Source organism: Elephantulus edwardii, unplaced genomic scaffold (assembly GCF_000299155.1).
Source record: "Elephantulus edwardii isolate Elephantulus edwardi_28Jun2011 unplaced genomic scaffold, EleEdw1.0 scaffold00011, whole genome shotgun sequence".
Lineage (NCBI taxonomy): Eukaryota > Metazoa > Chordata > Mammalia > Macroscelidea > Macroscelididae > Elephantulus > Elephantulus edwardii.
The window spans coordinates 18,404,410-18,429,062 of NW_006399761.1; positions in this window are offsets into that span (position 1 = coordinate 18,404,410).

Genomic DNA, 24,653 nt, shown 5'->3' on the forward strand with positions numbered 1-24,653 from the left:
CTGCTCATATGTCCCTCCATCATGTTGACAGCCTCTGAAACGCTGGAGCTTATATTTTGAATGGTGGATTCTTGTTTTTCCAGTGCCGCTAATGCAATGTAACTTCTTGATCCTTGACTTCTTCCTCTGTTGGTGTTGACTGAAAATCCAAATAAAATGAAGTAATTGGCAACCTAGGTGCTTTCTCCATTTACCATTATGCTGTTGATTGATCCACTTGTGAAGACTGTGTTTTCTTAATATTGACTTGTAATCCCTACTGAAGGGTATGTTGTTGCTGTTAGCTGTCATCGAATTGAATAGGTCTCATAGCAACTCTATGAACAAAAGATCTGAACCCTGTTCTCTCCTGCGCCATCCTCACATTTCCTGACACACAAGAGCCCATTGCAGCAGTCACTTTGTCAATCACCCCTTTCTCTCCTTTGGTGACCGTTTACCCTCCTAGCATCATGTCCCTCTCCAAGGAATAAGCCCTCCTAGCAAAATTCTCAAAGTACATGAGGAAAACCTCATTATTCTTGCCTCCAAAAAGCTCTCCAGCTGCACTCTCTTTAAGACATATCTGTTGGTTCTCTCGACTGTCCATGGGACGTTCAGGGCTCTTCTCCAACACCATAACTCAGAGGTGTCAATTTTTTTTTTCTTCTGTCATCCTTATTCATTGTTCTGCTCTCAGATACACAGCAAGTGATTGGAAAGATTATGGCCTGAGTGAGATGCACCTTAATTTTCAAACTGACATCATCGTTGTTGTTGCTGTTGTTGTTATGTGCCATTGAGTCTCCTGCAATTCATAATGACCATACAAAAGCCCTAAACCCTGCTCTATTCTGTGCCAATCTCATTGTCTCTGACACAACTACCCCCATGACCCCAGTCACTGAATCAATTAATCTCATTGAGGGTCTTCTTCTCTTGTGCTGTCCCTCCATCCTCCCAAGCATGATGTCCCTCTTCAAGGACTGGTCCCTCCTTGCAACATGTCCGAAGTATGTCAGATGAAGCTTCAGAATTTGCTTCAAAGGAGCACTCTTTCCAGGATGAACTTGTTTGTTCTCCTAGCAGTCCATGGTATATTCAATACTCTTCTCTAGCACCAGAGCTCAAAGGCATCAGTTCTCCTTATATCATCCCTAGTCATTGTCCAGTTTTCTGATGAATAGCAAGTAATTGCAAAGACTATGGCCTGTATCAGGCATAACTTAATCTCCAGACTGACATCATTACTCCTCAATAATTTGGAGAGGTCTCTAACTGCAGATTTTCCTAGTACAATGCGTCTCCTTATTTTCTGACTGCTGGTACCAAGGGTTTTAACTATGGATCCAAGCAAGATGAAGCTGTTGACAGTTTTTTTTTGTTGTTTGTTTTTCTTTAATTTTATTATTTTTTGTGTGTGTGTATTGTCAAATCGCATCTGACTGGTACAGGAGGAGATTGCCCCTCCTTCTCCAGCAAAGCATCTGGTGGATTCAAACCACGTACCTCATGGATTGCATTGCAGCTTCTTGCCACTAGGCCACCAGAGTTCCCAGATGTTGACAGTTTTAATCTTTTCTTCATCCATTATGATATTGCCTATTGGTCCAATGGTCAGAATCTCTGTTTCCTTGACATTGAGATGCAATCTGTACCAAAGGCTGGTTTTCTTCAGTAACTATTTCAAGTTGTCTTCACTTCAGCAAGCAATATTGTGTCATTCGCATATTGCAGGCTGATGTTGGGTCTTTATCAATCCTGATGCCACAGTCTTCATCTATAGGCCAGACTCTGCAATTATTCGCTAAGCATTACAGACTGAATAGGTATGGTAAAAGGATGCAATCCTGTCATGCACCTTTTCCGATTTTAAACCATGTGGTATCCCCTTGTTGTAATCTAAAGATAATTTCCTGATGTATGTACTTATTTAACACAATTAAATTGAAATTCCTGTTCTTTACCATGACATCTTCATTCTTCACGTGGGTTCTTAAGAATGGCCTACTGGTAAGAAGCTGTGCTGCAATCTCCAAGGCACACAGTTCAAATCTACCAGTTGCTCTGTGAGAGAGAAAGTTGGACATTTCCTCCTGTGCAATGTAAATGCCTTGGAAAACCCACCCGAGGGTCAGCTATGGGCTGGTTCCGACTTGATGGTACACAGTAAGGTTAATGCCAAAAGAAGCAATGTTTTCTTTTTCCTTTCAGAAGACTTTTTAATAACATTTTATTTGGAGATAATAAGTCATGTGCTTTAGGAAATAATATGCCTTTTACTACTGCTAGTTCTATAATGTAGAGTATTATTGACTGGTATAGACAGGACTTTTGGGTGGAGAAACAATAAAAGTTACACTAGTGTTCACGTTTTTCATTCATAGCGTTGCTCTGAGTTGTCTACGACTCTACGGCCCCTAACAACAACAACAACAACCGTAGACCAATTAGCAAGGTAGGGAGGAACACTGTGTTTAGTCTAAGCAATTCTTCACTATCTCTAAATTATGAAGTTCAATTATATGTTCCTGTTTTGCTTTAAATGCTTCCAATGGCAACGAGCCTACGTATCCCAACCTGTGCAAGTGGCTATTCTATTTTTAAACTACTCTAGGTACACATAATTTCCCCCAATATTCAATAAAAAATGCCTCCTTTACATCATTTATTCATTGATTCAAAAATGTATTGTCAGGAAGTGTATTAACTCCCGCTTAGAGACATTGTTCCTGGCTGTGTCTCCCAGAACAAAGAAAACAAAAAAACATCCCCTCCCCCCCCCAAAAAAAAACACCCACCACAGCTCTTCTTAGATCTGGCAAAACTTGAAATACTGGTATGACATCGTATTTCACATGCTCTAACTACGGCTTACTTTTCAAACTCTCCCCATCTTGGTTTTCTTCCACTGGATTAAGTGTTCTCCTTAAAATATGGCGCCCAGAACTGAACAAAATACTCCGGATGTGGTCTGAGTTACACAGAGTGCAGTAAGACTATTATGGGTGTAATTTAGACCAAGGGCTTCTACTAATGCAAGCTATGAATGCGATTTTTTCCCCTTTCCTTTTAAGCATCTGTCTCGCACTGATGGGTCTTATTAAAGTTGTGGTCAGCTAAATCCTCCAGATATTTTTCACGTGAATTTCTGCCAAGCCAAATCTCTCCATCCTGTACTTACACAATTAATTTTTTGAACTTGTGTGCGAGACATTCTATTTATCCCTATTACGTTTCATCATATTGGAATTCAATCAGAGTTCCAGCCTGCCAGAATAACTTGAATCTTGATTATTATTTACTATCTTTTCTTGGTTTGATGTTTTTCAGATTTTGCAAGCCTCCTTTTCATGTTGTCATCAAAATCATCGGTTGAAAACAAATCAAAACAAAACAAACTCAAAATAGTTTAATGAGACGAGACCAGACTGGCAGGGGGTGACCATCCACTACATTATGGAGGTTAAAGTAAATTGTTTTGGGGCTGATTGTTGAATTTACTTAACTTACTATCGCACCGTTTCCATCTCCATCATATGTATGAATTTTACAAGAGAGAATGTTGAATATTTTATTTAAATCAAGATATTTCTACAGACTTATCATGCGTGAACGCTAACCTTACTGAGTGAATGTCCTTTCACTCACTTGCTATTCAACAAGAACAAACAGACACGTTTGGAGAAAGTGCAGCCAGAGTGCTCCTTAGAGGCAAAGAGAGTGAAACTATGTTTCCCATATTTGGGACCTGTTGTTTAGAGGGTCTGTTTCTTGGAAAGGAATAAAATACTTGGAGAAGTGGAGAGTGGGCAAAGGAGAGGAAGACAGAAGACCCTCAACAAGGTGGATTGTCAGTGACTGCAGAAATGGTCGTAAGTGTGTTGGAGATGATGTGGGTGGTACAGGTTAGAACAGGGTTCAGCTCTGCTTTTCATGGGGTATTTATGAGTTGTACTTGAGTTGATGGTTCCTGGTTTGGCTGGCGCCTTCCCAGGCTCGTGGGAAGCTCTCCTTGCCAGAAGGCAGGAGCGTGGTGGTGGGAGTGCAGGAATCGTGGCAAGCTTTTGGAGTCGACTGCATTTCTGGGAATGTGTTTGATGTGCAGGTTTGCTCTGTCCCTGGAGTGAGGCTAGCCAGCCTGGGCCTAGGGTTTGAACCAGGAGGCAGCCTCAAGCCTAAAGGGCCCTCCAGCCTGCGGCCCTCGGGCCAGGTTCAAATTGTCTTCCTGTCAAACATTCTTCTAGGTGGTATAGCACTGGTCTGTGCGTTGCTGTACAGAGGTAACTCGTGGTTGCTGTGATGCTGAAGCCTGTGACAGTGATGTGCCAATCGTAATGGGCACCTATGGTGGACAGTGTTGGCTGGAGCTTCCCGACTAAATCAAGCCTGGAAGCAGGAGCAGCATCCACTTCCAAAATGGCTTGTCTCCGGAAACTCCATGTACGAACAGTGCTCAGGCTATTCGTTCATAGGGTTGCTATGAGTCGTCTACGACTCGACGGCATTAAACAACAACAACAACTTGAGTTGATGGCACACAACAACAACTGCATACCAAGATTGTTGTTGTTGCCACCAAATGAAATTAAGTCATTGACAATTTCCATCTTTTCTTCATCCATCATATGATGCTGCCTATTAGCAAATTATTTGAGAAGTTGGACTTTATGAAGAAGAAGGTTAAATCAGGATTGGAAAAAGACTCATCAATAACCTTTGGCATGCAGATGACACAATCTTGCTTACTGAAAGTGAGGAGAACTTGAAACAGTTCCTGGAGAAGATAAAACACTGCAACCTTCAATATGGATTGAATTGCAACATCAACACAACAAAAATTCTCATCACTGAACTGATAGTTGACATCCTGATAGACATAGAGAAGACTGAAACTGTCAATGAATTGCTTTTATTTAGATTCACAATCAATACCAGCAGTCAGGAGATTGGGAGATATAATGCACTGGGAAAGTTTGCAGTCAGAAACCTCTCAGAATTACTGAGGAGCAATAATGTTAGTGTGAGGACTAAGATGCACCTGATTTAGACCACGGTCTTTTCAACCACCTGCTATGCATCTGAGAGCTGGGCAAATAATTGGGATGACAGAAGAAAAGTTGATGCCTTTGAACTACGGTGTTGGAGCAAAGTATTGAATATCCCATGGACTGCCAAAAGAACAAACAGGTATGTCTCAGAGGAGGTGAAGACAGATTGCCCCTTAGAAGCAAAAATGGCAAAGCTTTGTCTTGAATAATTTGAGAATGTTGCTAGAAGAAGCTATTCATTGAAGACGGACATCATGCGTGGAAAGGGGGATGGGTGGTGCAAAAAAGGATGATCCTCAACCAGGAGGACTGACACAGAGACTGCAGCAACAGACTCAAGTGCGTCAGAGATTGTGAGGCTGGTACAAGGTAGGTTAGGATTCAGATCTATTCATCGGGTGGACATGAGTCATACTCAACTCTAAGGTACCTAAGAATAACAAGCACCACCACCTGTAAGTCTAGTGATAAGGATATTGGCTTACTTGTTTCCTTGATGTGAAATATAATCCATGGTGATAGTCCTTGATCTTTTACAGCAAGTGTTTCAAGTCTTCCTCACTTTCAGTAAGTTTTGTCATCTGTATATCAAAGGTTATTGATGAGTCTTCCTCCAGTCCTGATGCCGCCTTCTTCTTTATAAAATCTCCTCTTCTTAAATGGTTTATTCAACACAGAGATTAAGCATGTTTGGAAAAAGGAACAGTCCTGATACACACTTTTCTTGATTTTAAGCCACTCAATGTTCCTTTGCTCTGTTTGGATAACAGCTTCCTGGTCTACGGGTAAGTCTTATATGAGTACAATTTAGTGTGCTGGGATTCCCATTCTTCTCAATGTTATCCACTGTTTCTTATGATCTACACAATCAAATGCTTTTGCAAGGTCAATAAAGCAAAATAGATGTCTTTCTGATATTCCTCACTCTCAGCCAAGAACCATCTGACATCAGTGATGATATTTCTTGTGCCATGACTTCTTCTAAAGCCACAGATTCAAAATCCAACAAGGGACCTTTCCAAAGTACTGAAGAGTAAGGATACCAGCTTTAAAAACAAGATATGCCTGATCCAAGCTATAGGGGTTTTGTTTTTGTTTTTCAATTACTCGCTGTGAGTAAGAGAGTTGGACAGTCAATAAAGATGACAAAATAAAAATCAAGGCCTTTGAGTTGTGGTGCTGGAGAAGAGCACTGACTAGCCCATGAACGTCCAAAAAAATGAACAAATTTATCTTAAAGAAATGCAGCAAAGATGCTGCTTAGAGGGAAGGATGGTAAAACTTAGTTCTACATACTTTAAGCGTGTTGTTGAAGGGGCCAGTCTTTGGGTAAGGATGTCCTGCTCGGAAAAGGAGAGAGAGAAGGAAAAGAAGACCCTCAGTGAGACAGATTGACACAGTGACTGTAACAACAAGCTCTGTGTAGCAGAGATGATTCAGATGGCACAGGCCAAATCGGCTGTTCAAGGGTCACTATGAGTTTTATTTGATGGTACCTTACAGCAACAACAACAGTATCTATGTACCAGGCATCACTGTATTTTAGAAACATACTGTAGACTCCTTTAAAGGTTTTAAATTTTCATTAAAATTAGAAGCCTTTAGAGAATTTAATTAGTAAAAGGATCTGAACTTTATATCTAAAAGGCAGCTTTGAATTTGTTGCTCCCGAGTGCTGCATAGTATTCCATTGTGTGAACATACCACCACTTCTCAGTCCATTCAGTTGTGGTTGGGTGTGATGGGCAAGGTCCAATGGTGACTAGTTTTATAAAACATAATGCATGAGAATGATTGTACGAAACACAATGTGAATGAAGAAGTGTGAAATGCAGTGTATACAAACTGTAAGCAAACCACTAAAAAAAATATGGCTTTGATATTCTGGGTAGAATGGACTATAAAGGGGAAAGAGTAGAAACAGGGAGACCAGTTCTGGGGCTGTGGACTTAATAGAAGATGAAACAGAAGGTCTGAATTATAATCCTTGTTCTACTATTGATAGCACTCAATGGCCTGGGTTCCCTCAACTGTGGAATGAAGGATTAAGGGAGCATGGAAACACAAGCTCTGTAATGTCAGCGCTAACATTCCATGAGTATGTGATTTAATCGTTATTAATTGATCTGTTGGCCGGGATAATCCAGAATGTTTCAATGCTTAATGGCAATGTGGCCTTTTAGCATTATTAAAGATATACTGTTTGTGTTTCAAAAGCGAGACTCCCTTTGGTACATTTCAAAATGGGACTCCTTTTGAACGGACAGTGTGTAGAAAGTTGCTCTGCTAAACAAAAGGCCACATGCCTCTGGCAGTTTGAATCCACCAGTGACTCTTTGGGACAATTATGGGGAATTTCCTCTTGTTCAGATTTACAGCTACAGGAACCTACTGAAGGCTCAGTTACAGGTCACTTCCAACTTGATGACAGTAACTTTGAGTTTTGAGCCTGTGATATGCAATGTTTGAACAAGGCTTAGGACTCTGAAACATCTGCTAATCTTCAATCTTGGCTAAGAAGCTAGAGCTGACCTGAAGTTGTTGTTGTTATGTTCCATCGAGTCACTTGCCACTCATAGCGACCATATGTACAAGAGCCCTAAACGCTGTTCTATCCTGTGCCAACCTCACCATCTCAGACACACTCATTCCCACCACTTCACTCACAGAATTGATCCATCTCATCAAGGGTCTTCCTCTCCTCCACTCTCCCAAACATGATGTCCCTCTTCAAGGACCAGTCCCTCCTTGCAACATGCCCAAAGTACGTCAGATGAAGTTTCAGAATCCTTGACTCCAAGGAGCATTCTGGCTTCACCCTTTCTAGGACAAACCTGGTTATTCTCCTAGCAGTCCATGGTATATTCAGCACTCTTCTTCAGCACCACAGCTCAAAGGAATCAATTCTCTTTCTATCATCCCTATTCACTGTCCAACTCTCTGATGCATAGCACATAAATGCAAAGACTATAGCCTGGATCAGGTGCACCTTAGTCTCCAGCCTGACATTGTTGCTCTTCAGTACTCTTGAGAGGTCTCTCACAGCTGACTTTCCCAATGCAATTCATCTCCCGAGTAAAAGTTATTTCTAAAATACTGCAGAATAAGACTTAAAAATACTCCTTCACCTTTGTAGTTTGGGGTTTATTTAATCAAAAATTGGGTTGTTGTGTGTTTTTTTTCCCTAAAACTCTTCTTGATTTTGTTTCACTCACCCACAGTCAGTGCCCAATGGCAAAATTGTCAAGAAATCAAATGGCATATCACATAGAACAAATCCTCTGCAAAAAAGTTTCTCGAAAGAGTTCAAAAGCAAAGGTGTCACCTGTAGAATTAAGCTGTGCTTGACCCCAACCGGCATTTTCTACGACCTCCTGTGAATGTGAAAGTCAGACGATGACTAAGAAAATGATGAACGGATGATGTATTCTAATTACATTGCATGGCAGAGAATATCAAATATACCACGAACTTCCAAAGCAGCCAACAACTCTGACATGAAGGAAGGACAGCTGGTATACTCTTTGGAAGCTGGGATGAGAAGACTTTATCTCACTTCCTTTAGAGTTATTATTACAAAGAACCTCCCATTCTTGTTAAAATGGGCAGTGGTCAAATAAAAAGGGAAGATCTTCAATAAGATGGACTAACACAGTGATTGTGACAGTGGATGGGTTCATGAGGATGACACGAGCCTAAGAGGGCAATTTTTTTTTAAATTTTATTTTCTTAATTTTAATGAACATTTACAGAGATGTTGGATTTCCATTCATTCATTGTTGCACTTTTTTCTCTGCCCCCACACCCTACAGTTCATTTCTGTTGTACACTCTCATTATGAGCTGAAATAGACCCAATGAGACATAACAACCACCCCCCAAATTTCAGCTCATTTGATCTCTTTTGTGGACAGGGCTCCTGTTTCCATCTTCATGGGCTCAAAATAGCTGTCAAACAAAGGACTAGTGAGACATTATGTCACAAGAGCATTTTTTCCCCAAATGTAACTTCACAATGGGGCCCGCGGAGTAAGTTTTCTTGGCAGGTAAACATCGGCATGAGGCCTTCTAAGTTCATTCCTTGTTTCATCCTTTCAGAAATATGAGATAATGTTCAGTGAATCACCAGATGGATTTTGTTCAGACAAAATGGCTTTGCAAATTCTCTTGTAAATCGCCTCTGGCGTCTAAAAAACAGTAGCAAATGTGCCGAAGACTGAATTAGCTAGAACAGAAGTTTCACTTTTTCACTACAAGAATTATCTGGGCCCAAGCTAAAACCTGGACTCTTCGAACTGGAAGGAATGTGAAGAGTTTCTCAGCCAGACCTCTGATTCCAGTCGGGTAGACTCAAAAAAGCTTCTTGTTGTTATGTGTCGTCGGGTCTCTTACTTCTCATAGCGACCCTATGTACAACAGCCCTAAACTCCGCTCTGTCCTGTGCCAATTGCACTGTCTCCGACACACCCATCCCGATTATCCCAGTCACTGAATCAATCCACCTCATAGAGGGCCTTCCTCTCCCGCGCTGTCCCTCCGTCCTTCTCCAAGGACTGATCCCTCCTTACAACATGTCCAAAGTATGTTACAGGAAGCCTCAGAATCCTTGCCTCCAAGGAGGGAACTCAAATGGGGTGTGGTTCCCTCTGGACATGGGAGAAGGCCACTTCTTCAGTAACTTAAATCCTTAGGGATTCAGTATTAGTGGACACAGAGTCACCACCCTCTACACCGCATACATTGCTACGTCTTTGTAGAGAATCCCTAGTTGCCTTGGGGATACTAGAAATGCTGTTGTTGTTATGTGCCGTCAAGTCGTTTGCGACTCATAGCGACCCTGTGCATAACAGCCCTAATCCCTGCTCTATCCTGCGCCAATCGCACTGCCTCTGACACACCCATCCCGATTACCCCAGTCACCGAATCAGTCCATCTCATAGAGGGTCTTCCCCTCCTGCGCCGTCCCTCCACCCTCCCAAGCATGATGTCCCTCTCCAAGGACCCGTCCCTCCTGGCAACATGTCCAAAGTATGTCAGACGAAGCCCCAGAATCCTTGCCTCCAAGGAGTAGCTTGGTTTAATCCTCTCCAAGATGAATCTGTTTGTTTTCCTGGCAGTCCATGGTACATTCAGTACTCTTCTCCAGCACCACAGCTCAAAGGCATCAAAACTCCTTCTGTCCTCCCTAGTCACTGTCCAACTCTCTGATGCATAACAAGCAATTGCAAATACCATGGCCTGTATCAGGCAGACCTTAGTCTCCGAGAGACACCGTTGCTCCTGAGTACTTTAGAGAGGTACAGAGGAACTAGAAATAGGATGGCCATTTTAAAATCTAAAGCAGAAGATGGGAATCTTTCAGAAAGTCAGAGTCTGGACTTGGTCTTAGTGCTGACATCTTTTAAACCTTCCAGAAATTAAACTCTAGTTAAAGCTGAATGACCCAAAGGGCTTGAGGTTCAGGCTGAGCGTGTCCCTCAAATGTCTCTGAGCTCTCAGGTCATCACGTGATTAAGAGCCTATCATCTTAAGCATATTGTTTTTGTTGTTGTTATGTGCCGTCGATTCAGGTCTTTAAAGATTCTGTGAGTCATTCTTGGTAGTATCTTTCCTTTTTAAGAAAGAGAGTCAGCTTCAGTCCTTGGCCAAAGCGTTTCACACAGGCCCGCCATCATCATTCATCAGTGGAGCGTCTCACAAGCTGCTATGATGCTGAGCGAGTTTTAGCAGATCAGGAAAGGAAGCTTCGGGGTCTCCTAGAGATCAGCCGATGAAATCTCAGTCAAAACTGTTCAACCCAATCACTCCTGGGAGCGTTACAGGATTGGCAAGTGTTTTGTTCAGTGTGCTTACGATTGCCACGAAGTTAAGGTACCTTGACAGCCGCTACCGACAACAAGAAAGAGTCTTCAGGAGGCAAATGCCTTTCTAGAGTTTTCTCTCCACCATATCCATCCTAATTTTTCCGCTGAGATCGCTGAGGAAAACAAAACAAAACAAAACAAAACAAAAAAAACCTTTGCCTTTTCTCCTGAAGTAAAGAGAAATCAACGGCACACGGGCAGGGTAGGAAGAGTTGCATGTGGCTATTTTTAAACTTGACCTTTCAACAGCTTGAATTAAAATCAGGGCACTGAGTCAAAAAATCATGAAGCCACCCACCCAAAAATGTACCAAGCTTTACATGTGTTTCTTTTCTTGAAACGAAAACTTGCACTTAGAGGGGGAAGAAAAGAGCCTGAGGGGATTACTGAGTCCGTGCAATTTAAATTCTTTCTCATTTAGGGGATTTTTCTGGCTGGGGAAAGATTCAGGTATTTGGATAATTTCATAAACCATTGACTTTTTAAAGAGGAGATGAAGAAACATATGCCAATTCAGTTAGGAGCTGGGCATAACTGTGAGATAGATATTAGTCCTTTTTACCAAAATGTGGTTTATGAGGCTTTTAATAGAGATTAAATTGGTGGAAACCAGCTTTTACCTTATTACAAATTTGATAGTTTGCACATTTATTTCTGCGATGCAATGCTGTTCTGTTGAACCGAGTGTGGGACCCTTCACCGTATAGATTTGCTGGTTTCATTTCAGGAATCTGAGCTCACAAATATCTACATCAAATTAAAAATGCTCCACCAAGAATTGATTATTATTTTTTTGTTGTTATTGTTGTTATGTGTCATCGAGTCGCTTGCGACTCATAGCGAGTCTATATGTACATCTCTCCTGTGCCAACTTCATTGTCTCTGACTCGCTTACTCCCATTACCCCAATCACTGAATTGATCCATCTCATCAAGGGTCTTTTTCTCCCATGCAGTCCCTCCATGTTCCCAAACATGAGGTCCCTCTCCAAAGACTGGTCCTTCTTTGCAATATGACCAAAGTATGTCAGACGAAGCTTCAGAATCTTTGCCTCCAAAGAGCAGCCTGGTTTCACCCTCTCTAGGTCAATCCTGTTTGTTCTCCTAGCAGTCCATGGTATAGTCAACACTTCTCCAGCACAGACTCTTCCCATTGTCAGTGGCCCTAGAGCCCCAGGCGCACAACTTAGAGTCACTTTAGTCTCCCAGCTCAACAAATTCAATTCATTGTCCTCAAATAGAAAGCAACTCAAAACTGACCCTCAAGCAGGTTTTCAGCCGCTATAAATAACACTGGAGAATAATGTCCACATTTATCAGGAGAAGCAGCTGGTGAATTTGAATATGCTGCTTTTGAATTGACAACACCATTTATTTACTAGCCACCAGAGCTCCCGAAAATGTCCCTAAGGCATTTTTCACTTGACAAAATCCCACCCATTCAAAAATATTCCGAGTCAAAACTTCTTCTAAGAGGCTCCTGGATACAATGAAGAAAACTCAAGCGTATTAAACTGGTGTAGGAGGCTCTGGATAGGGCAAATGATCAGCAGGCTTAACTTCGAATGAGAAGGTTGGAGATCTGAGGTCCACCATGGGGCTAATGGGAAGAATGGCCTTGAAATCCATTTCTGAAACAACAGCCGTTGAAAACCCCTGTGGAGCACAGTTCTATTCGGACATGCAGGGAGTCACCAAAGGGACCTTGTAAGAGAATGTAAGAGGATGCCTGATTGGGTCGAGATCTGCGTTTAGAAATGTAGTCAGGGAGATTTCTTTGAAGAGATCACAAGAGAACTGTATGGGGGGGGGGGGATAGAAATAACAAAGAGTGGTGTTGCAGGCACCTGGAAGTTCATTCCAGACAGCTACACAGAAGGGGAGAGGTTCAAGCTCAGAGAAGTCGGCAGAGAACAGAGACTGTAGGCCTGGATTGTAAATGTGGAAACGTTAGAGGGTTTCTGAGAATGGTCGTGACAAAATGCCTGCCTTCACACTACTTACTTTCTACTGGAAAAAGACAGATGGAGAGCAGGGGAACCACCCACATCTTCTAAAGATTGCACCAAATTGATATATTTTCTAAAATCATGAATTCATAGGACTCAGTCTGTCTAGTTTCCCCAAATCGTATTGTTTTTTCTATTGCCTTCAAGCCCCATACAATTCACAGGGACCCTTTGAACAACAGGTCTGCCTGCTCCTCAACCATTCTCGCCATCTCTGATCCACTTGGGCCCTTTGTTGTTGTGGGAGTGCCAATCCGTCTTGTTGAGACCCTTCCTCTCTTTTTCTGACTCTCTTCCTTTCTCTTCCTTTGCCAAGCACTCGTCCCTCCTGACAACATGCCCAAAGCATATGAGATGATTTTCAGCATTCTTGCCTCAAATGAGACTTTGAATTCTTTCCCTGTTCTTTCCGTTGGTTCACTTCAAAGAATGAAAGCTCAGTTTAGATAAAGCAGCTCCTCCTGCTTCCTCAGGCTGGGTGAACTTGCCAGCCTTGGCCTTGACCGGTGGAGATTCATGAGCTTCCAGGGGTGTATCCGACCAACCACAGAAGAAAAGATGATACTGGGCTGAGGGCTAATGTCTAAGATTAGAGCTGGACTTCCCACATACTCCCCCCCCCCCCCATTCTTTGTTTCCAGATACAAAGAGAAAAGCAGACAGGGCCCTGTGAAAGGCTAGATTAAGGTCTCAGTTCTTTCCAAATGACAAAGAAGGAAGTCGATCTGACCACTTGGTCTTGAACTAGAACCTTTTGGATGAAGGTTTCAAGGGCAGTGCTGATGTCCATAGTCCCCCAAAGGTTGGACAGTGAAATGTGTAGATTGGGTTATCTGAGATGGGGCTGGGAGGAGGTATATTGGTGAAGAGGGATAAACAAAGCATGATCGGATTTCTCCAAGAGAGTGAGCCTTTAGCCTTTGCATTTTGTGTCTTTTATGGGCCCATTACTCACTTTCCATTCAATCAGACCGCTAACCTATTTGGGAAGAACAGAAGCCACCTTTAAACAAAGCAAATCAGGGAGGTGGAACCTGGAGGAACAGGAATAAAGTCCTTCAAAGAGCCATTCAAAGGAGAAGGATAAACATTAGAAGTGTGGCTGAAATGTCAGCCCTTCTCTTTCAATGGAAAGGTGCTTATGGGGCTTTTCTATTTCATTTTGGGGTCAGAGCTGGTGAGGGAGGGTGTTGAATGACGAAGAGGAGGAAGGCAAGTGCCCACTTTTTCCAAAGCTCAGAGAATCCAGGGTCCCCAGCTATGCCAATCTCATTTACATGAGTGAGAGCTGAATAATAAAATCACTTCATACAATGCAGAAGTCAAGCCAGCAAAGAATTCAGAACAAAGGTGCTTTGCAATAGGCCGTCCTAATATTCCTGTCTGCACCGTTTAGTGTTCTTAAATGTGTTTTATGTTTAATGAAAGAAACAAAGACTTTCAGTGAAGGGGGAGAAAATAGATCTTTAAAGATAATCAAGGCCTTAACTACCTACCTTAGGTAGCAGAGAAAAAGCTCCTATACGCTTTATTTTTTTAACACTCCAGATATGTAATTTAATGCAGGTCTAATGACAGTCTCAAACATGGGACTTTAATCGAAATTGTTCAAGCTCAGCACTGTGACAGGAACTCACAAGCCCCCAACAGTGCTTGTCCATTTTCTCAGGTTCTGCAAGAAGAAAGGAAAGAAGAAGAAGGAGGAAAGGGGGGGGGGACACACAAAACCAAAAAAAAACCCACCCTCTTGAACTTATGTTGCTATTGATGTGTAATATACAATAAAAAAACAGTTAAATTTCAATTACCCACAGGTAATTATAATTTTATTGTTTGACTGTACTACAGGGATTTTTGTAATTCCCAAGACTAATAATTTTCTATAATTTTACAGGTTGTCAAATAAACTATTAAAGATTATCTTTGAAAAGGCGTCTGCAATTGTAAGGACGTATCATACTGTTCATGTACTGTGTTAGCAATTAGAGATCTCTGGATAGTGAAATATCTGTGCTGGGGTTCACCACCGGGTAGCACATTCCCTCCAGCTGCCTCTAATCTCCCCCGAAAGCTTTCAAACTTCTCAGGTATTCTCTTCACTGCTATGGGAAGCACGCTCACATTTTATTAATATTCCCACAGCAATTCCAGAGGATAAATCTCCACCTCCTGGTGGGAAGAAGTTAAAATAGAAAAGATCGGGCCCCACCTGTTGTTCCAGGGAAATCTCAGGACCCAATGCAACGTGAGAAGAAAAGGTTTGGTGAGGCCTGAGGGGCGAGTGCTTTGAGGGTTACAGAGGAGCATCAGATGTCTTTCAGGAGAGGTAACGCAGATGGAGATTGTGCTGTGTCGGTCAACTGCTGGGTGGTGAGGAGTTGTTAGAAGAGCCAGAGTAGTGATTTGACACCAAAAATGAGCAACTGGATGGTGGAACAGAAACACCATTCACTGGGAGAGGATTTGGAAAGCAAATGCTATAGGTGGTACGTTAGAATTGTTGTGGATGGATACTATGAAAAAGGGGTGAAAAGCATTATGAGGTCAACTGGTTTGTGCTGAACACCATTTTAACAGGACCTACCTAGGCCTGTTGCTGAAACTGAGGAGGACCTGAAGCACCTGCTGCAGAAGGTCAAGGACTTCAGTCTTCAATATGGATTGAAGCTCAACATCAAGAAAACAAAGGTTCTCACCATTGGGCCAATTCGTAGCATCATTATGGATGGTGAAGAGATTGAGATAGTTAACAGTTTTAGTTTGCTTGGCTCCACAATCAGTACTCTTGGTACCAGCAGCCAGGAAATTAAGAGATGAATTGCACTGGAAAAGTCAGCTGTCAGAGACCTCGCCAAAGTACTGAAGAGCAACGATATCAGGCTAGAGACTAAGATGCGCCTGATCCAGGCCATTGTCTTCGCAACTGCATGCTAAACATCAGAGAGCTGGACAATGACTAGGGATGATAGAAAGAGAATTAATGCCTTTGATCTGTGTTGCTGGAGTAGACTGTTGAATATATCATAGACTGCTAGGAGTACAAACAGGTTTGTCCTGGAGAAGTTGAACTTGGGCTGCTCCTTGGAGTCAAGGATTCTGAAGCTTCACCTGACATATTTTGGGCATGTTACAAGGAGACACTAGTCCTTGGACAGGGACATGTTTGGGAGGGTAGAGGGACGGCACAAGGGAGGAAGACCTTCAATGAGATGGATCAATTCAATGACTGGAGTAATGGGGGTAGGTGTGTCAGGGACAGTGAGATTGGCACACGATAGAACAGGGTTTAAGACTCTTGTGCATCGAGTCACTATGAATCACAAATGACTCAACAGCACATAACAATAACAAACCTAGGCCTGTACTGCTTACAAAGTGGAAGGTCAGTGAAAGAGAAAGGCAGGAAACAAGAGTGTTGATACAGTGACGGTAGCAATGGGGTCAAGTGTGTTAGGGATAATGAAGAGGGCACAGAATAGGAAAATGTCGTGCTCAACCCGATGACCTCTAACAACAACAACAGCCTAGGACTGAAGGCCTATTGGGCTATTAACCAAACGTCTGCCATTTTGAACCCACCATCCACTCCTTGGAAGAAAGATGAGCTATCTCTTCTAGTGACTATTTTACAGTCTCAGAAACCTGATACACATTCATCATGAGTCAGAGTTGACTAACAGGCAGTAGAAAGCTACGGTTTCTTTTTCTTTTCTTTTTTTCTTTTTTGTTTGCTTCTACCTAGGACTAACATCACAAATAAACTCATTGCTTGTCAAGTTGGAACTGACTCATAGCTGACATTCCAGCGGGTTCTCAAAGACTAAGTTCCATAAGGGGAGATTGCCCATCTGTCTCCGGGGGAGAGGTTGATGGATTTGAACTGCTAACAATGGTATTATTAATTATGACCACCTATTGACTAAACCACTAGAGTTTTCTGATAGTTTAAATAGTACACTGTATTCTAAATCTAATTTCACATCCAGCTAGTCCACTATGTGGTTTCCCCAGCATAGTGACAGCAGGGCCACAGCTGAGATCAGAGAGCAGATAGGACTTAGCACCCTCTGCACACAGAGAATTCCATCCAGCCCCCCGGGGGAGATACTGGATGCCCTCTGCAAACAGAGCTTTCCACCCAGCCTCCCTCCCACCTGAGGGGGCGCCATGTCTGAGCTCTGGTCTTAGATTAAGCTTACCCATTGTTATGTTGGCAACACGCAAGTTTAAGGAAAATATAGTCTCTGGAGGTTGAATCTTTTTGAGCATGATTGGTCTAAACTAAATAAAAACCATGGGGAGACTAAGAAAGGGGCCTTTTCACAGTGCTAAGCTGTGAGAGGACCTCTGCCTCAGCCCTCCCTCTTTTTCAGAATTCATTTCCTCGTGTCCCTGCTTTCTTTCTGCTTCCGGTTTACAACACCACTAGGCTGGGAATGCTGGAGAGCATTCATTTTAATATTCCTAGCTCTTGGCCTGATAGGACATCGTCTAATACATGCCTGCTGCCTCAGCTCTGCCCTGTTATTTTGCATTCTGTCACTCTACCCTGTAGCATGATTAACCATGAGTTCCCATACCCCATGCCCTTATAAATCTCTGTAGTTTGGAGACAGTATAACAATATTCCTTTGGTAAACCTGGAATTTTTTTCCCCAACATTTTTTTCTTCCTTGGAATCTGTATCACAAGAGCAAAACCTTAATTCTGCTACCACAAATAAGTGCAACTCTAACAGTGAGTAATAACCATTTAGCTATTTCTTACTATAGGGTAAATGACTGATTTGAGATGTTTAGTGAGAATCCAGTTTTACAAGAGAGTTTTCACTAGTGGAACATGGTGGCATCTAAGAGAAAAGAAAGAGACTGGGGGAAAGAGATCATGGAAAAGGAAAATGGAACAAATGTTGATACTTGTAGAGGGACTTCAGGCCTGTTGTTAATAGGGTCACTATGAGTTATGCTTTACTTGAAGGCAATAAACAACAATAACAAGGGTTAAAAATATTATTGTGATTTGAGTAAAATGTCACAGAGACCAATGGTTTTTCATTCACCCATTAATTTATTTTGCTTTAAGACATTAATTCCATTACTCATTTAATCTTGTTTTCAGCTGTGATCCTCTTTTCCCCTAATCATCCTATCTATCCTACTCCTTCCTACCTTCTGATCTTTGTCCCTGAACAAATGCTGCTATTTTGACGTTATATGACTAATTGTTCTAAGATACCAGTGCCTCCATGATGTTACTACTGTTCCTTTATAGACTAGTCTGTTGTTTGGCTCAAAGTTGATCCACTGGGGTAAGTTTGTGTTCCAGGTTCAAAAGGTGACTATGAGGTATATACAGTCTTCAAAATTCCACCAGTCTCTGCTACAACAGTAAGTTAAACTTGAACTTCCAAGGACACATATCGTCATCTTCATATTGTTTCCCGACTTTGCTTTCCTTAGAGGTGCTGGTTATGGCTTGACTGTCTTCATTAAAAAATGAAAGATTAAAAAGTTCAGATTTAGGAATAGGCCATTAATTAAATAAACCTTAAGAGAGAACAAATCTTTGAGGGGTTTGAAGATTATATAATATAAAATTTCTCCAAGGCCACAAAAAAAAGAGGCCCAGAGAAGACCAAGAATGGCATCTCTTGAATTTTCAATTATAGTTCTTGCTACAGCTTTCCTGTGTTTGGGCTAGGGGTTCATAAGATACCTCACAACACAGGAAGAAGGGGTGTATAAACCTTGAATTATGTCAAGAAGCAAATGAGAGAAGAAAAAAATATACTAACAATTTCAGTGCTTATACAGAGTCTATATTTTCATTAATGTTTAATTGTAGCTCAGATATTATTTCAATACACTATTTTCTCTTCGTCATCTGCTGCAAAGCTAGCGCTTGTACTTATAACATATGGGTTCTGGGGTCTGAAAACGTAAAATAATGAAAGAAATACTCTGTATTCCTGCATGCCTTCCTTCTCAATAAGTCACTTTGATAACAGCGTAATGCCCCGAGCTGAAGGCAATGCCACGGTCAATTATTTCATTTAAGGCCCTTAATTAAGACAACTTTTTTGAGGTCAGGATAATATTGCCATCTTTTAATAAGGAAGAGAGCAAAGCTCTTACATTTTCCTGAATCAGAGCAAGACTATTTTAATCTGGGTTATATTTGGAGTTTACCCTTCCTTCCTCAAATATTCTTTTTAGGTTCAATAAAAATGTTATTTTATTTGGTGACAGGGATTTCCCAACTTCTGCTCTTATTAGTAAATAGATTTGTCTTTGTTCTGTGTCTTCAAGTCATAACTGACTCATAAGTGGCTTTAAATCACACGGGAGATGATTGCCCACCTTCCTTCCAATGAGCAGCTGAGACCACAGCTCTTTACCACGACTATCCAAAGACCAGAATGCTGGGCTGTACGAGGAGGAAAGTGGCATCAGGATTGGTGGAAGATTCATCTACAACTTGCGTTATGCAGATGACACAACCCTGCTTGCTGAAACTGAGGAGGACCTGAAGCACTTGCTGCAGAGGGTCAAGGACTGCATCCTCCAATATGGACTGAGGCTCAATGTCAAGAAAATAAAGCTGCTTACCACTGGGCCAAGTGGCAGCATCATGATAGATGGTGAAGAGATTGAGATAGTTAACAGTTTTAGTTTGCTTGGCTCCATAGTCAACACTCTAGGTACTAGCAGATGAATTGCATTAGGAAAGTCAGCTGTGAGGGACCTCACCAAAGTACTAAGGAGCAACAATGTCAGACTGGAGACTAAGGTGCACCTGATCGGGGCTATAGTCTTTGCAATTGTGTGCTATGCATCGGAAAGCTAGTGATGATAGAAAGAGAATTGATACCTTTGAGATGTGGTGCTGGAGAAGAGTATTGATTATATTATGGACTGCTAGGAAAACAATCAGGTTTGTCCTGGAGAGGGTGAAGCCGAGCTGCTCCTTAGTATCAAGGATTCTGAAGCTTCGTCTGACATACTCTGGGCATGTTGCAAGGAGGGACCAGTCCTTGGAGAGCGACATCATGTTTGGGAGAGTGGAGGGACAGTGCAGGAGGGGAAGACTCTCGATGACATGGATCGATTCAGTGATTAGGGTGGTGGGAGTAGGTGTTTCAGAGACAATGAGGTTGGCACAGAATAGAGCAGGGTTTAGGGCTCTTATACATAGGGTCTCTATGAGTTGCAAGCGACTCAACAGAACATAGCAACAACAACAATGCAAAGCTAACGGTGGCCTATTGGTAAGAAGCTGTGCTGTAATCCCAAAGGCACACAGTTCAAGTCAGTCTGCGGGAGATAGATGGACAGTCTCCTTCCTAGCCATTTACTGCCTCTGAAAAGCCACTGGATCGTCAGCAATAAATTGGTTCTAACTCGACAGCACACAAAAACATTCAAAGCTAAGAATCCCTAATGGCGCAAAGGTTAAGTTCTTAGCTGCTAACCAAAAGGTTGGCAGTTCAAGCCTACCAACAACTCTATAGAAGAAGGATGTGGCAAAAGTATTCCACGCGTGCTTCCACCCCAGCCTGTACATCTTGAGAGAAATGATTGCCACCTCCTCCTGTCACAAAGTGATGGGAGGTAGGTATGAACTGCCAACCTTTTGGTTAACGCTGAGTTCTTTAATCACTGGTCTACTCAACCTCCTTCCATCAACCTCACCAACAAACCTTACAGGAACTTCCCTTTAAGGTTTCTATGAATTGAGATTGATTGTAGGAGTGGAGTTCATTAGCAATTTGTGGAATATTCATTTAGACAAGTTGTATATGAAATTAACAATTAAATATATGTGCAAGATCTCAAGTTTCCACACCCTGTTTACTGAGGCTACAAAAGAGAGGCCAACACCCTCAGATTTGGGTATTTTATGGTACCCAAATGAACTCTGTGTTTAAATGTTTAAATTCCCAAGGTCCCCCACCCCCGAATCTGGATTTCTGGCCTCTCTTCGAAAGAATCATAACAGCTAACAATATTCAGTCCATGTTCTCAGACGGGAAGTAATGACAGTCTCCTGTGGACCAGGAACGCTATCAAATTTGCTGCTGTTCCTACATTACTGTTCCTACATTACTACATTCCTACATGCTGTTCTTACATTACTGTAAGCAGACCTAGATCATTCAGCTGATAATAAAATATTACTTTTCAAATTGTAGTGTGGCATACTGCTTTGAGTGTTGTGCTGTGAACTGAAAGGTTGGCTGTTGAAATCCTCCCGTGACTTCATGGGAGAAAGATGGTCAGTCTCATCTCCTAAAGACCCAAAGCCTTGGAAAGATGAATCAGAACCAACTTGGTGTCAATGGGTTTTGGGACAATATCAAAAATCTATATTTCTACCTACTCAACATTCTCTATTACTCTATATCTAATCAGATGTAGATATTGGTATTACTAGTACAGTCCTGTGTATCCTCAACTCAACTCAACACGTAACAACAACAATGGAATGGTTGATCAGAACTGAGAGGGTTCCAGAAAATGTATTAAAAATATACAGAGAAGACATAAAATAATAACAGTAATAAAATTTGAGGGGAAACACTGTAGAAGATAAAATTGGCAGAGTTGTTGTTGTTTTTGCTATTGTGTCATCAAGTCAGAAACAACTCATAGCTGACAGTCCAGGGAATTTTCAGAGGCTGTCGATTACATGGGAGGAAACTGCCCTTCTTTCTCCCACAGAGAAGCTGGTGAATTTGAACTTCCCCTTCAAGCTGGCAAGGCAACACTTTACCAGCTACCAGGGCTCTGCATTAAGACCAATAAATTTGACAGAGGCAGATATATAAATTCATTATAAGAACGTAGTGTTAATCTATAAAGCCCACCAGACCAGAATGAGTTTATTTGTGCAAAGATCCACCTTTCCTCTCACAAATGTAAAGTAACTAGATTCCCTTGCTCAATACAAACACAGCTAATCTACCTATCCACACATATTTTCGCTCTTTCAGGGTTAAACACAGGGGAATCTTGCTTACTGGCTCGAGTAGCTTCTTCTAATATCTCTTTTGAAGATGAACACAGGAAAGTGGACAGCTAAAGCTGGCCTTTAGCGTAGAAGCACCATTTTCATTCCCCCAACATTGTAGGGATATAATTTAGCACTCCTATAAACCCTAGGAATGCCTCAAATCAAAATGTGTTTTTTTTTTCTTTTTCCTCTTTACACTGAGAATCTCTTAAGTGCACGGGAACGCATCTGGTCAAGGGAAATATCTGTTATCTGGAAGATATTTATGATCTGGTGTGGGAGAGCAGGGATTCCTATCTGCTCCTCACAGGAACTCGGACACGATAGCAAGCCAGGAGGCCAGACATAACTGAAATACTTGGAAGAGCAGACGCTCCCTGCCCGAGGTTACTCTGAACTCAAGTGTCTTCGCTTCTTCAAAGCTACAAAGCAATGAGGTAGTCAGATTAATGAAGTATTGTAATCGAAATGGAAAGATTGTAGTGTGCCCAAGAGTGGAATACAATTTTGTTCTTAAGAGGCACAACAGAAAGTAGCACTTTGATGTAAGAGGCTGACTGGAGGGGCTATTCAGCTTTAGTATCACACACACACACACACACACACACACACACACACACACGGAAAGATAAATCAGAATGGGTTAACATGATTTCGTTATCATCACAGATTGGATAATGCACAAGAATATAGATATTACAGGTTCTAATTTAATAAAGAGTTTTAGATACTCTAAGAGTAGGGCTCCCTTCAGCGAATGTTTTATCAGAGCCTCCTGTGGATTGAATTACAGCACCCACAACGGCCAGCACTCCTTCCATCTGTATTTATAGATCCCAGGCCGTCTAACACAGCTGAAGATTAAATGGAAATTCATCACCAAGGACCCGATGGAACTGTCAAAGTGGTGGTGTCTAACTCTGAATGCTGGTAGACAGGAGGTCAAACAATGGGAATGATGCACATTCACAAAGGTTAGGTCAATCTAGCTCAACATATTGAGTTTGGGGTTTTTTTTTTGTTTTTTTTTTTTTAAGTTTAAGACGGAAGAGAGGAAGATCTTTGAGCATAGATACAAGTCTGTCAATTATTTGCTCCATCTTCTAGGGTTCTTGATGATAGCGCAGCCATTAAAACCTTCAGGTATCTGGGGGAAGGGATTGCATAACAATGAGAGAGTTTGACTTTTGAAGAAGAAGAAGAAGACTAAACTGGGGGGGAAGAGGTGGTCAGGGAGAAATGTGCAACAATGAATGACTGGAAATCCTAAGTCTCTGTAAATTTTCCTTCAAATTAATTTTTTAAAAAGGTGCCTACCATAAAAAAAAGGAGATGAAGGAAAAGTAATTTGTTATTAAATGGCTTGGATGAAAATTAAAAAAAAAAATAAGTCAAACAACCTTCAGGTATCATCCCATCTCCTAGCATGCCCTCTGTATGTAGTCTCTATCGAGCAGAGAGTTTTAGTTTCCAATCCAGTGCTCTCTTGAGGGGGCCACCAAAGAGAATTGTTGTTGCTGTTGTTATGTGCCACCAACTTGACTATGGCTCATAGCTACCCTGTGAACAACGGATCCTATCCTGTGCCGTCCTCATCATCTCTCACATACTAGTGTTACAGTCACTGTGCCCATCTGTCTTGTTGAAGGTCTTCCTGCCTTTGGCCGACCCTCAGTCTTTCCAAGCAGGTCCTTTTCCAAGGACTGACTCCTTCTAACATTATTCCTAAAGCACAGAAGATGAAATTTCACCGTCTTTGCCTCCAAGGAGTACCCTGGTTGCACTTCCTCTAAGGCGCATTTGTTTGCTCTCTTTGTCAACCCATGAGATATTCAAGATTCGTCTCCAACACCATAACTCAAAGGTATCGATTCTTCTGTCATCTTTATTCAGTGCACTCTTCAGATGTGTAGGAAATAATTGAAAAGGTCATGAATTGGATCAGATTCCCCTTAGTCTTTAAGTAGACAACCTTGCTCTCTAGCACCTTGTGTAAGTCATTGCCAGCAGACTGGTCCCACTACAATGTGTGTTGTGGTTTATAGATTTCTGAGGGAAAAACGAAGTTTACTTTTGTGTTTTTGTCTTTGGACAAACAGATTTAGCACCTCATGGAAAATTAACTTCACTGAGTAGGAGAATACAGGGAACATTATATTAAAAAGATAAATTATTGCAGTCTAGATTTTGGTGTATCCTATGCAAGGGAAAAAAAAATCTTATAATCCTTCTGATACTATGACTATTGTTGTTTTACTGTTAGCTCCTTCATCCAGACAGGCAATGGATCTAATTGGTGTTGGGGAAAAGAAAAAAAAAAGATTTTTCAATCATCAAACTCTTCAGCTGGTAGTAGCAGTGTTGAGAAATCCCATTTTGAGTTATTATGGTTTTTGTTTCATAGTGTTTCATATTGAACTAATTTCTTAGACATAAGATAAAAGCATAAAAACAATTCTACAACCCACCCTGCTTTTTTTGGTTGGTACCTTGCACAGCAATGATTTCTACCAACTTTTACAGTTGGAGATTGGAATGCAAAAGTTGGGAACAAAGAAGAAGAATCAGTAGTCGGAAAACATGGGCTTGGTGACAAGAATGAAGCTGGAGATAAAATGATTTAATTTTGTAAAATCAATGACTTATTCATTGCAAATATATTTTATAAGAGACACAAACGCAGGTTATACACATGGACTTCACCTGATGGTATGCATAGGAATCAGATCGACTACATCTG